General features: G+C 41.0%; 1 protein-coding gene across 2 annotated transcripts in view; it reads left to right on the forward strand.

The window, feature by feature from the left end:
• The window catches only part of TMEM131 (transmembrane protein 131), a 177,336-nt gene that overhangs the window by 66,680 nt on the left and 95,206 nt on the right, over positions 1-15,450 (forward strand). The gene's annotated exons all lie outside the window — the stretch shown is intronic.

Below are 15,450 nucleotides of genomic sequence, written 5' to 3' on the forward strand. Positions count from 1 at the left end.
CCATATATAAACCTGAAATACCTGCCTACACTACACTCTGAGACATAATTTGAGACGTGAATGGAAGGAAAGCGGATATGCCAGAACTTGTTATGAGGAAGAGGTGGTTATTAAGTATTCTGAAATGCATAGTCTTTCAAAGTAAGTATATAATAGAATGTGATAAGTACAGTTGTATAGTTGTAATATAGAGTATGAAACTAATTTGAGATCTAAATGTAACTTATAAGCGTCGGGTTAGACTTCTAAGGATTGGATGATTTTCAGTCTTGTATGCCTAAACTTGGGCACCTGCGTAAACTGATTTTTTTCAAACAAGCTATGTGGCATCTCCCATTGGACCATCTATTTAGGTGCCTAGTTATGGACTTAGGAGTCTCTTTAGGCCTCCAATTTTGAAAATCTCAGCAAATGAGAAGTAATGTCCCTCATTTTATTTCAAAACATTTATCTTGCTTTGTGCAACACTTACCATCAGTTTTCTGCTGCTTTCTGATTTGACACTGATGAAAAGCTTGTGATACAGACCCCATGAGTAGTGTGAAAACATTTCATATTTGGGTAAACAAATATTAAAAAATGCCTGTTTGTGGGTGCAGACAGAAGAGTTTTTGGGGGATAGGCTAAACAGCAGAGTGATGGAGGCCGTTAAAGACAAAAAGACAGTTTAAAAATTGGAAATAAAATCCTAATGAGGAAAATAGGAAGGAGTGTCAACTGTGGTAAGTCAAATGTAAGAGTAGAGTAAGGCAGACCAAAAAAGAATTTAAAGAGCAACTAGTAAAAGACATTTAACAGCAAACAAAAATTTCATACATCAATAGCAGGGAAGTGCTAAAGGAGCACTCAAGGAAGGTAAGGCCATTGCAGAGAAGCTAAATTAATTCTTTGCATCAGCCTTCACTGCAGAGGATGTGAGAGAGATCCCCACACCTGATCCTCAGATTTGTGACCTAAAAAGAATGGAACTGTCCCATAATGATGTGTCAATAGAGGAGATTTTGGAACAGATCAATGAATTAAAGAGTAAGTCTCTGAGACCAGATGGTATGTATTCACCAAGAGTTCTGAAGGAACTCAGATATGAAATTACAGAACTACTAACTGTGGTATATAACCTATCACTTGAATCAGTTGCTCTACCAGCTGACTGGAGGTCATGTGATGTCAATTTTTAAAAGAAGGCTCCAGAGACAATGTTAGGAAACATTAGAAAAGGGATAGATAATAAGGAACTAATATAATGCCAGTATATAAATCACTGGTATGCCCACACCTTGAATACAGCATGCTATTTTTGTTGCCCCATCTAAAAAAGTTATTAGAATTGGAAAAGGTAAAGAGAAGGGCAACAAAAATGATTAGTCATGTGGAACAGCTTCCCTCTGAGAAGAGATTAAAAAGACTAAGACTTTTCAGTTTAGAAAAGAGACAACGATGGAGTATGATAGAGGTCTATAACATAATGGTGTGCAGAAAGTGAATAAGGAAGTGTTATTTACTCCTTCTCATAACACAAGAACATGGGGTCACCAAATGAAATTAATATGCAGCAGGTTTAAAACAAAAGGAAGTACTACTTCACACAACACACAGTAAACCCTTGGAACTTTTTGCCAGAGGATGTTGTGAAGGCCAAAAATACAACTGAATGGAAAAAAAAAAGAAAGGATACTGGGCTGACCCAATATAACCAGTCTTCCGACAGTGACCAATGCCAGGCTCTTCAGAGGGATGAACAGAACAGGTAATCAAGTGGTCCACTCCCTGTCACCCACACCCAGCTTCTGGCAATTAAAGGGTAAGGAAACCCAGAGCATGGGGTTGCATCCCTGAGCATGTTAACTAATAGCCATTGATGAGCGTGTCTTCCATGAACTTGTCTAAATCTCTTTTTGAACCCCTTTCTTGTTTTGGCCTTCCAAACATCCCCTGCAACAAGATAGGAGCATGAAGAATAGGTTCCTCAAGGCTGTTTGCCAAGATTGTCAGGGACACAACCTCATGCTCTGGGTGTCCCTAAACCTCTGACTGCGAGGTGCTGGGACTGGACAACAAGGGATGGGTTATTCTATTATTGCTCTGCTCTGTTCTGTTCATTCTCTCTGAAGCATCTGGCATTGGCTACTGTCAGAAGACAGGATATTGGGATAGATGGACAATTGGTCTGGCCCAGTATGACCATTCTAGTGTTCTTATATTATCACTTAAGATTAAACTAAACTCAAATACTAGCTTAATTCATAGCATCCATCTTGATAATATCCTAAGAGAGAACTAGAAGCAAAATAGAGTTTCACGTGTTGGCTAAGTGAAACTAAATTAAAACTTGATGTTAGGCATGCACATTTTATATTTACCTTGTGAACTGAAACAAGGACAATTTCCTGGTGCAAGTGCTGGACGAACCAACTAAGGGCAGAGCTCTTCTTGACCTGCTGCTCACAAACAGAAGAATTAGTAGAGGAAGGAAAAGTGGATGGGAACCTGGGAGGCAGTGGCCATGAGATGCTCGAGTTCAGGTTCCTGACACAAGGAAGAAAGGAGAGCAGCAGATTACAGACCCTGGACTTCAGAAACGCAGACTTTGACTCCCTCAGGGAACTAGTGGGCAGGATCCCCTGGGAGAATAACATGAGGGGGGAAAGGTGTCCAAGAGAGCAGGCTGTATTTTTAAAAAGAATCTTTATTGAGGTTGCAGAAACAAACCATTCCGATGTGTAAAAAGAATAGTAAATATGGCAGGTGGCCAGCTTGGCTTAACAGTGAAATCCCACAAAAAAGAAGCTTACAAGAAGTGGAAGATTAGACAAATGACCAGTGAGGAGGATAAAAATATTGCTCAGACATGCAGGAGTAAAATCAGGAAGGCCAAATCACACTTGGAGTTGCAGCTAGAAAGGGATGTTAAGAGTAACAAGAAGGGTTTCTTCAGATATGTTAGCAACAAGAAGGTGGTCAGGGAACGTGTGGGTCCCTTACTGAATGGTGGAGGCAACCTAGTGACAGAGGATGTGGGAAAAAAACTTATGTACTCAATGCTTTTTTTGCCCCCGTCTTCACAGACAAGGTCAGCTCCCAGACTACTGCACTGGGCCGCACAGCATGGGGAGGAGGTAACCAGCCCTCTGTGGGGAAAGTAGTAGTTTAGGGCTATTTAGAAAAGCTGGACGAGCACAAGTCAATGGGGCCGGATGCACTGCATCCGAGAGTGCAAAAGGAGTTAGCGGATGTGATTGCAGCGCCATTGGCTGTTATCTTTGAACACTCATGGCAATCAGGGGAGGTCCTGGTTGACTGAAAAAAGGCTAATGTAGTGCCCATCTTTAAAAAAGGGAAGGAGGAGGATCTGGGGAACTACAGACCAGTCAGCCTTACCTATGTTCCTGGCAAAATCATGGAGCAGGTCCTCAAGGAGTCCATTTTGAAGCACTTTGAGGAGAGAGAAATGATCAGGAGCAGTCAGCATGGATTCATCAAGGGCAAGTCATGCCTGACTAATCTAATTGCTTTCTATGACGAGACAACTGTCTCTGTGGATGAGGGGAAAGCAGTTGACATGTTATTCCTTGACTTTAGCAAAGCTTTTGATACGGTCTCTCACAGTATTCTTGCCAGCAAGTTAAAGAAGCATGGGCTGGGTGAATGGACTATAAGGTGGATAGAAAGCTGGCTAGATCATCGGGCTCAACGGGTAGTGATCAATGGCTCCATGTCTAGTTGGCAGCCGGTATCAAGTGGGGTGCCTCAAGGGTCAGTCCTGGGGCCAGTTTTGTTCAATATCTTCATTAATGATCTGGAGGATGGTGTGGATTGCACCCTCAGCAAGTTTGCTCATGATACTAAACTGGTAGGAGTGGTAGATACACTGGAGTGTAAGGATAGGATACAGAAGGACCTAGAGAAATTAGAGGATTGGGCCATAATAAATCTGATGAGGTTCAACAAGGACAAGTGCGGAGTCCTGCACTTAAGACAGAAGAATCCCATGCACTGCAACAGACTAGGGACCGAGTGGTTAGGCAGTAGTTCTGCAGAAAAGGACCTAGGGGTTACAGGGGACAAAAGCTGGATATGAGTCAACAGTGTGCCCTTGTTGCCAAGAAGACTAATGGCATTTTGGGCTATATAAGTAGGAGCATTGCCTGCAGATGGAGGGATGCGATCATTCCCCTCTATTCGGCATTGGTGAGGCCTCATCTGGAGTACTGTTTTCAGTTTTGGGCCCCACACTACAAGAAGGATGTGGAAAAATTGGAGAATCCAGCGGAGGGCAACAAAAATGATTAGGGGGCTGGAGCACATGATTTATGAGGAGAGGCTGAGGGAACTGGGATTGTTTAGTCTGCAGAAGAGAAGAATGAGGAGGATTTGGTAGCTGCTTTCAACTACTTGAAAGGGGGTTCCAAAGAGGATGGATCTAGACTGTTTTCAGTGGTAGCTGATGACAGAACAAGGAGTAATGGTCTCAAATTGCAGTGGGGGAGGTTTATATTGGATATTAGGAAAAAGTTTTTCCTTGGAGGGTGGTGAAGCACTGGAATGGGTTACCTAGGGAGGTGGTGGAATCTCCTTCCTTAGGTTTTTAAGGTCAGGCTTGACAAAGCCCTGACTGGGATGATTTAGTTTGGGATTGGTCTTGCTTTGAGCAAGAAGTTGGACTAGATGACCTCCAGAGATCCCTTCCAACCCTGATATCCTATGATTCTAAAACATGGACTCACTAAATGAGTTTTTATGCCACCCTGATCTCGACTGGGACTCTGGGCATTATGATAATACACATGGTAGCAATATGAATTTAGTGAGCCTGTACTACAATAGCTTGCGCAGGGGGCAGCATACTGCACCAGTGAGGATGGTATTGAGGCAGCTGCTTTGCTTTGCAGTGGTTTTGATGGTGGTATCTTTATCAAAATTTTGCTTTTTAATTAAAAGCTGCTGTATGAAACTTTATTTTTAGCCTGTCTTCCCACATAAAATATTAGACTACCTTTCTTGATGCTTCCTCTTTGAATACCTCTTCTGCTTTCTTATTGTCATCTGCAACGAATTTGTCTTCTGTTCTAATCCTTCCAGGCCCTGGATGGCTGCTGCTCCTCTTCCTCCTGCTCCTCTCTCTCTCTCTCTCTCTCTCTCTCTCTAATCTATGTTCCACTCAACCCTCTCAACCTTCCAGTATCCTCCCACAGTTTTTTTGCACCTTCTTGTGTGCTGTCCCTTATAGTTAGAATAGTTTCTCTCTCATCATGTTCAAGATAATCACCTTCTCCTTCAAATCTTTACATTCCTTCTGCAAGACCTTGCAAGACTTGTGTGCAAACTGAAGCTTGTAGAGTTACCTAGTATATTGTCTGAACTAGACTGTAAACTCCTTGGGGCAAGGATTATGTAATTTTTTTGTATAAAGCATGAGAACATTGTTGGCACTCTATATACAAATATAATTAGAAGCTAGCCTTTTCTTTAGCCGTGTCCAGCAATTACAATAAAATTGGAAAATCAATGCTAATATGATAAAATATTGCTAATTATCACCAGCTTGTTTTTAATTAAAAGTGAAGTTAAATGTCCTCAATATGCCCTTGCAAATAGAATCCCTGACTTTACAGGCAGAAATCCAAGAATTGAAAGAACGTGTATCTACCCAGTTAGACGAGCTGATTACACTGGTCTACAATTTTTGAGAAGTCATCTGCTTCAGAGATAAAATGTGATATTTATTATGTATTTTGATGTGCTGAATTCAAATACGACAATTAAAACAACTGATTGGCTACTGTTTCTAAGATATTTAAGTTTTTATATTTTATGTCTATGTGTATTGTGTAGATAGTAGAGTTTTTAATCATAAATTGTAAACCTAGGTCTTTTCATGTGTTTATGGTTGCTTTACATGATATTTCACCTGTCCTGTTTATATAACACTTTAAAAATCAGCAAAAGGGTTATATCAATAAAATGTATTAGGAAACAAAAGGCAAAAAACTATTATGTACATAGTTGAGTCCTATTCAGTGTCTACTTGGCGCTTCTTGGCTTGTCTCTTGTATTCATTAAATGGAGCATCTCTTGTCACTGTCCAGCAATAGTCTGCAAGCATTGATGGGCTCCATTTGCCCTGATAGCCTGCCAGGAGATTCCACTGCTGTAGTCTGGAGCCCAACAGCTCTGCTTTACTCTTGGGTAGTTCCAAATCCCTGACAAGGTCATTCAGTTCACCTTGTGTTAGGAGGTGTGGTTCAGAGGAGGAGGATGGGAGAAAATGTGGGTCCTGTGACATTGATGGTTCAGGACCAGAAGTTTCATCCTCTTCCTCATCTGATTCAAGTGAGAATGATTCTGGTGCATCAGGAACCGGCAGTCCTTCTCCGTGGGGTACTGGGCGTATAGCTGATGGAATGTTTGGATAATGCACAGTCCACTTTTTCTTCTTTGACACACCTTTCCCAACTGGAGGCACCATGCAGAAGTAACAATTGCTGGTATGATCTGTTGGTTCTCTCCAAGTCATTGGCACTGCAAAAGGCATAGATTTCCTTTTCCTGTTCAACCACTGGCGAAGATTTGTTGCACAAGTATTGCAGCATATGTGTGGGGCCCACCTCTTGTCCTGATCTCCAATTTTGCAGCCAAAAGAAAGGTGATAGGCTTTCTTAACCATAGTGGTTAGACTGCGCTTTTGTGATGCAAAAGTCACTTCACCACAAACATAGCAGAAGTTATCTGCACTGTTCACACAAGTACGAGGCATCTCTGCTCACTTTGGCTAAACAGAAATGTGTCCCTTTGCAAAATCAAACACTGACAAATAAGAGAGCACGACACTGGATGATTTCTAGAGCTGATATAGGGCAATTTGTTCAGCAGAGTGATGTAAGCTTCATTATGATTGCATCATCCATGACTTCTAGGAATAACATGATGCTATTCATATCAGGTATGACGCAATATCAGCTTCAGATTGCATCATTCATTGTTTTGCCTAAAAAGCAAGTACTGTCCAAACCCAGTCATAGATTTATTCATAGATCCAGTCAAAGATGTATTTTAGTCATTTCTGGTTTAAATTGAGATCCCTTCCCTTTATAACTCACTTATCCTCCACCATTTCCAAGTCAAGGGTCGTATATACTGACCCAATAGCATATCTTGAAAACTAGAGCCAATCAACAATTTTAAGCATCATTTTCGTTCTCAGTGACCCAGAATTAGTAAAGTTGGACTACATTTATTTCAGAAGCATTTTGGCTGTAGAGCAGTGTTATTATCTAATAAACTACTTGTGGACTATTTGCCTATTCTGTGAGACTAAGCAAACAATCAGTTTACAACAGAGTGTATAACTAAACTTGTTCCCTTGTGTAGACACCTCTAAAAGGACACACATTTTTGTAACTTTCATTACATTTTTGTAACTGTGCTTTGAAATCAGTAGAAGAAGAAAAACTCTCATTGATGTATTGCAGCATTTAGGCACTTGTGTTCTGTAAGAAACTGCATAAATTCAAGTATTTCTCCCATCTGTCACTTCCCTGCATGCAAGTAGATCAGTGAAATAAAAGTACCAAAAATTTGGGCTCTGTCTGTCCTATCAGATCAGAGTGGAATAACGATGATTTTTAAATTAATTTTTAATCGACATTTAAAAAATTTAAATCAGATATATTTTACATTTTACTCATCCTTTAAAATGAGAAGAAAGTGAGGTCCTAAATTGCTAACGTGGATGTTTTGTGCTTGTTCCTTTAGTTTTCCTGTAGTTAGTAGAAAGTCTATGTAAAATATAAAATTCTTCTAAGAAGTTTTATGCTTAAAATCCTCGTCTGTACTGAAGAAATACATAGATATAGACAAAACAGAACACCTACGTGCACTTCCCCACCTCAGGTTTCTCAGCACTCTTGAGATTTTTTGGGCTAAATCAGTGTCCCCAGTGGAGTCCAGAATCCCGCCATCTGCACTCAGTGTCTCTCTTTCTCTCTCTCTCTCTCTCCCCTTTGCACCTGGCTTCCTTTCTTCTTCCTTGGCTGGTCCTTCAGTTAAACAAGACCCCTCTGCTGTGAAAGCATGACTCTCTGATCCTCTTTCCTGCCCATGCTTCTTGTGTCTCTCTTGTTTCCCCTGACCTGCTCAGTCTGTATGATTTTAACACTTCGGTTTTTTGTTGTCCTGTTCGGAGATTTCTCCAACTTGGTTGAACTGGTTTCACAGTTCAAGCAATCCTCCTTAGCATACATCTTGTTTAGTAGTCACAGTATAGTTGTTAAGGGTAATGACTTTCCATTGTCTCTGGTCTGGCAAATGGGTGACACAGGTCTGACAGAACATAGCTGATACGCCATACACTGAGGCATGAAATGATACAGCTGTTTCACAACATCAGTCTGAATTCATATATTTTTACATAAGCAGATTCTCCAAATTGTCACAGTGACTTAAATTGTACCTCGCATCTGTATGCCCAAATTAGTCTGCTTGGAGAAGTTTTTTATACAGCTGATGTTAGGACTCAGTTGTATATCTGTCTCCTAAACAGAACCAAACTTAATTGATCGTTTCAGTAGTGTAGTAAAAAAAGCTTTCTTTTTTTTTGGTTAAAACCCTTAAGCATGATTACAGTAGAATTCGTTGTAAATGTAAGCATGATATTTTTGTGTTCATCTCATGTTCTGGCATATTAGGTTTTCAAAAACACCCCAATATGGTTAACATTGGTTTATAAATAACGAAATTTCATTTTATTACTGAGTTCAAAGTAGACTTTCTTGTTGCGGTCTTTGTGAGATAGTGTTCTAGATGCCACTGAAGCATGATTATTAATAAGTTGTTGCCAAAATATTGCATTTGGTGCAATTCAGAAGTGTTAGCATGGAATCAAATCAATGTAGAATATCTCAAATTTCTGTTTCAGAAGATCTTTACATGGCAGTATGCATGCATAGTAACTGCTAATGTTGCCTGTTCAGTGGTGAGTCTGATTAGCAGATGCCTAGTTCTACATTTTCATTTTTAAAAACCATAACAAATGTCAATTTAAAAATAAGGAAGATGAAGAGACTTACCTGGTTTAGAAAAGTTTGGGTGCTTGCCTATTGTGTTTAAATTGGCCTGTAGCCATCCCACCTTGGGCTATAAGCTTATTAGATCTCACAAGCTAAGCAGGGCAGGGCTGAGACAGTACTTAGTTGTAGATCTTCAAGGAATACATGTAGGTTCTGCAGAAAGACATTGGTGTCTCAGTAGGTAGCAATCTCATCTGAGTCAGGTAGGTAGCCCTACTCCAGCTCCCACTTTTGTAGGGTCCAAAGACCATAACAGTTGCACTGGAATAGCCCATGAAAAGGCCCTGGTCAAATTTCAGTGGTGATAATTACCTTCCACCTTCACCCATGCTCCTCTGCTGGGCCTACTGTGCAGTACTGGAAGGGGCGTGTGGACAGATTCCATTACTGGTAAAGCGGGCGTGACAGGAAAGCTTTGGGCACCACTGATCTATTGGCCACAAAGAAAAAACACCTTCTGAACAAATCGGTTTTCTGCATGTATGAGAGTCATAGGTTTGCTTCAGCGACGAATAACTCCTACTGCCTTTTATTCCTGCAAACACTTCAGAGCTGAGAAGCGGAAGAAGAGTTAGCTGAATTACTTTTTGGTTTGTACCATCAACAGAATTAACTGTGTGTCAGCTGCAGCATCTATATTAATGTTCACTCCTTAGCTAAAATAATAGCTTGACTTTTATTTTTTTTGACCTCAAATTGCTTGCAGGGCTGGCAATTCAAAAATACTTCTGAATTGACTTGCTGTTGAAGACGTTGAGAGAAATAAACATGGAACCTCAGTACCATTTTTAGTCACTTTTGGGGGACTATATAACCACAGAGTAAGCCTTGTTCCCACTGTCAGAAGCCTTGAAATGTTTTTTCCATGCAGGCATGGGGCCAGGGTCCAAGAATATGAGTCCAAAAAAGTCGCATTCTACAGTAATGTAGAGTGTCCCAGAATAAATGTCTGCTTCCTAGTTCTGATATTCTTAAGTTATAGGAAAGTCAAGAATTGTGAGGGGCGAAAAAAGCACTCTTTGATCCTGACATTTTTTAGAAGGTTCTCTGAAAACTCTACTATTCAACAACTTAAACTATCAGAGGGGTAGCCGTGTTAGTCTGGATCTGTAAAAGCAGCAAAGAATTCTGTGGCACCTTATAGACTAACAGACGTTTTGGAGCATGAGCTTTCGTGGGGGAATACCCACTTCGTCAGATGCATGTAGTGGAAATTTCCAGGGGCAGGTATATATATGCAAGCAAGCTAGAGATAACGAAGTTAGTTCAGTCAGGGAGGATGAGGCCCTGTTCAATCAGGGAGGAGAAACTGGTTTTGTAGTTGGCAAGCCATTCACAGTCTTTGTTTAATCCTGAGCTGATGGTATCAAATTTGCAGATGAACTGAAGCTCAGCAGTTTCTCTTTGAAGTCTGGTCCTGAAGTTTTTTTTGCTGCAGGATGGCCACCTTAAGGTCTGCTATAGTGTGGCCAGGGAGGTTGAAGTGTTCTCCTACAGGTTTTTGTATATTGCCATTCCTAATATCTGATTTGTGTCCATTTATCCTTTGCCGTAGAGACTGTCCAGTTTGGCCGATGTACATAGCAGAGGGGCATTGCTGGCATATGACGGCGTATATTACATTGGTGGATGTGCAGGTGAATGAACCGGTGATGGAGTGGCTGATCTCGTTAGTTCTTGTGATGGTGTCGCTGGTGTAGATATGTGGGCAGAGTTGGCATCGAGGTTTGTTGCATGGATGGGTTCCTGAGCTAGAGTTACTATGGTGCGGCGTGCAGTTACTGGTGAGAATATGTTTCAGGTTGGCAGGTTGTCTGTGGGCGAGGACTGGCCTGCCACCCAAGGCCTGTGAAAGTGTGGGATCATTGTCCAGGATGGGTTGTAGATCCCTGATGATGCGTTGGAGGGGTTTTAGCTGGGGACTGTATGTGATGGCCAGTGGAGTCCTGTTGGTTTCTTTCTTGGGTTTGTCTTGCAGTAGGAGGCTTCTGAGTACATGTCTGGCTCTGTTGATCTTATTAATACCCGCACGAGGAAATAAGGAAACAGATCAACAGAGCCAGACGTGTACCCAGAAGCCTCCTACTGCAAGACAAACCCAAGAAAGAAACCAACAGGACTCCACTGGCCATCACATACAGTCCCCAGCTAAAACCCCTCCAACGCATCATCAGGGATCTACAACCCATCCTGGACAATGATCCCACACTTTCACAGGCCTTGGGTGGCAGGCCAGTCCTCGCCCACAGACAACCTGCCAACCTGAAACATATTCTCACCAGTAACTGCACGCCGCACCATAGTAACTCTAGCTCAGGAACCCATCCATGCAACAAACCTCGATGCCAACTCTGCCCACATATCTACACCAGCGACACCATCACAAGACCTAACGAGATCAGCCACTCCATCACCGGTTCATTCACCTGCACATCCACCAATGTAATATACGCCGTCATATGCCAGCAATGCCCCCTGCTATGTACATCGGCCAAACTGGACAGTCTCTACAGCAAAGGATAAATGGACACAAATCAGATATTAGGAATGGCAATATACAAAAACCTGTAGGAGAACACTTCAACCTCCCTGGCCACACTATAGCAGACCTTAAGGTGGCCATCCTGCAGCAAAAAAACTTCAGGACCAGACTTCAAAGAGAAACTGCTGAGCTTCAGTTCATCTGCAAATTTGACACCATCAGCTCAGGATTAAACAAAGACTGTGAATGGCTTGCCAACTACAAAACCAGTTTCTCCTCCCTGATTGAACAGGGCCTCATCCTCCCTGATTGAACTAACCTCGTTATCTCTAGCTTGCTTGCATATATATACCTGCCCCTGGAAATTTCCACTACATGCATCTGACGAAGTGGGTATTCCCCCACGAAAGCTCATGCTCCAAAACGTCTGTTAATCTATAAGGTGCCACAGAACTTAAACTATGGGTATTAAAATACTTGCCTTGCAAGATGGCCTTCCCAGTAGCTGTTAACCGTGTGAGAATTGTGAATATCTGTAGAGGTCAATCACATTTCCTTTTAAATGAATCTCTAAAGCCACTCTTTCTTTTGAGTTCAACTTTCATTTTACCTTAGAGTTAAAATAGATCCCCTGGTAATAAATCCCTTGTTTTGGTGGGCAAACTCCAGCATAAATCTGATGTCTATATAGTTCTAATAAAATACTTAAGCAGCTGGCTTCTTTAAGGCTCTTACTATTGCGTAAGAAATAATTTGGGTGGATAAATAGGTAGATCCAGTCAGTCTCAGAGCCTATTTCATCTAAAAAATTAGAGGGAGAAAATCTACTGGGACATGTAGTACATTCTTCATGCCAATGTAGATTTTGGTCCCTGTTGTATATTTTCTTAAGACTCCTGTTCAGTCTAGTTATAAACACTGTACAAGAAATAGTACTTTAACTCCTTCTACTGAAAGACTATACCACAGTCATGGACTTTACTGGTTAGACATTTTTCCTGATACTCTCTTAATTTCATTATTCTTAGTTATAGTTTAAGATACTGAGGTAAACCATTGGAGTTTAACCCTACAAATGTTGACCATTATATGCCTTTTTCACTTTTCTTTGTCTAACCAAACTGTATTACTGTAATTTCTTTCCTCATAAATCTGTCCCTTTAGGGTCCTAGTCACCTTTTGTTACTCTACTATGAATTGTCACCATTAATTCCTGTTTGTTTATACCATTCTGGAACTGAAGAAAAATAGGCCCTGACTCCAGATGCCTTAGAATTCACACATGGGGGAAATTAGGATTCAGAAAAGATAATTGGCAAAAGGAAATTTATTTTAAAATGTTTAAAGCTCCTCTAACAGCATAGAGGGCTAGGACTCAGATTAGGCAGAGTATCACCGAATGTGACCACGTTGCTTTTTGTGGTTTCTGCCATCTTGTTCTCCAGAATTTTGTCTTTTTATTTAAAAGTCTCTCTAGCCATTATGGTTGTGAAGAAAACCTACAAAAAGTGAGCAAAGTGTAACCGAGAGGTCCCCAAACCAGGGGGACACAGAGGAATGTTCTGCTTCAGCCCCACTCCCAGCCATGACCTCCCGACCAGGTATTGAGTTATCCCTAAGTGCGCCATTAGTTCCAAACCATAGTATACCAAAAAGATTGCTTTAGAGTACCATTCAAAACTATTTAAAAATCCACGTAGGAGAGTAGTTGCAGAAAGACACAAGCTTGTCTCCTTTGGAGCAAATTCGTTATACAGTTTAAAATAGCACAGTTGGAGTGGAAGCAGTAAATAGAGAAAAGAATATGGGTCCAAAGAAGTTTTTATATTTTGATGTTGAGGAATTTGCATTGAGATAGTGCCCACCTTTCACAAATAACTGTTTTGAAACTATATTGTGTGGGTTAGAATAAAAATTAGAGATGCCATAATGCAGTTTAACTTCTTCATGGCTGAATTTTAAAGCAGCTATGAATATGCACAACCACTCTGTCAGTCTGACCACTGGTAAGTGGCTTAGTTACACATTAGAGCCTCTCTAATTTTCTCATATGGCCAGTTCTCACTTCAGCACTGAGCTGTTAAATCTTTGCTGAGGGCTCATATTGCTAAGACTTCATTGGTTTTGCAAACATATTACTGGTTTGGTCATGGTCAAGGCTTTAATCTGGTTCTAAAATACATACATCTAAAATTTTGTCTGGTATCTTAATTTTGTAATTGGTTCCCCAACTACACTGTGGTTGAAATGTGGACATATGCCCTTAAATTTGATCAATATTTAGCTTTTCTTTGAAGTACAATGGGAGAGATTTAGGTTCACATGTGCACAATTTCTTTTCAAATCCCATTGTCACAATTACAGGACTAGTTACATTACTGTCCCTTTTCTGGTCTCTCTAATTGCAGTCCCTCAGATGTCAGGGATCTTTACCTATCTCAGGATACAAATCCACAATTTTCCCATTCATAGACCAGGCCCTGTGTTACAGTATCCTGGGGGTATGTCTACACTGCAGTTAAATACTCCTGGCTGGCCCGTGTCTGCTGTCTCGGGCTCGCACTATGGGGCTGTCTAATTGTGGTGTAAACGTTCAGTTCAGGCACAGTCTGGAGCCTGGATTCTGGGATACTGAGCCCAGGCACCAGCCCAAGCCCATACATCTGCTCCGCAGTTAGACCCACTGTGCAAGCCCAGGGAACCCAAGTCAGTTGACCACAGGTCAGCCATGAGTGTTTAATTGCAGTGTAGACATACCCTGTGCATCAACTGTGCTTGCCCAGCAGGAGCGACAGAGTTTGGCACCTGTGGCGCTTCCCTTTGTGAGTCTGTGATCAGGGGTATTGTGACAAAACAGCCTTTTTAAAACCAAAGCATTGTTTAAAAGTAGAAACACAGCATTTAGAGAGAATTTTAAAGCAAGTCTTTACACATGCCTATCTTACCTAAAGGCTTACTATCCTCTGATGGTCATTGTCACCTATTCTTTGTACATGGTAGGTTGCAGGTCTGTTGCTAGCAAGTCAGGCTTCTGTATCACATAGAGCCTGACTACAGAGCTTCCCCTCAGAGAGATACACCAGAGATGTCTTCCATAAGATCTTTTAAAGTATTGCCAGGTAGGGCTGAGGTTAGCTGAAGTTAAGATACAGTAGAACCTCGGAGTTATGAACATCGGAGTTACTAACTGACCAGTCAGCCCCACACCTAATTTGAAACTGGAAATATGCCATCAGGCAGCAGAGACCTCCCCCACCAAAAAAAAAAAAAAAAAGAAAAAAAAAGAAAATACTGTACAGCACTGTGTTGAACATAAACGGCTAAAAAAAAAGGGTGGAGGGTAAATTTTTTTTGACAAGATAAGGAAACTTTCTGTGCTTGTTTCATTTAAATTAAGATGGTTAAAAGCAGCATTTTTCTTCTGCATAGTAAAGTTTCAAAGCTGTATTAGGTTCAGTTGTAAACTTTTGAAAGAACAGCTATAATGTTTTGTTTAGAGTTAAACACTTCAGAGTTACGAATACCTCCATTCCCAAGGTGTTTCAGCTCTGAGGTTCTACTGTCTTATACACAATGCCACCTAGTGGCTGAAGAGTATAATATGGTCAGCATTCCATTCGTTATCTAGTCATTGCTAACTTCTTCAGACACCCCTAGAAACTTCTTCCCTTGAGAGGATTCTTCCATTAAAACTTGCCACAGTTCTCTTAATATTCTGGTTCCCAAGCCTTTTCCAGTTTCATTGAGAAGTGGCTTATTTTGAGCCATTTTCCCCCTTCCTGCTTGTTTTTCTTACAGATCCCTTTTAAACTAAACCAATATAGTTGTACATTAAAGCAGTGACCTGGTTAGCATACAGCATTCATAAATTACAGAGTAGCTCCAATTCAATCACATCTATTT

This window comes from Gopherus flavomarginatus, chromosome 1, assembly GCF_025201925.1.
Source record: "Gopherus flavomarginatus isolate rGopFla2 chromosome 1, rGopFla2.mat.asm, whole genome shotgun sequence".
NCBI classification, from domain to species: Eukaryota; Metazoa; Chordata; order Testudines; family Testudinidae; genus Gopherus; species Gopherus flavomarginatus.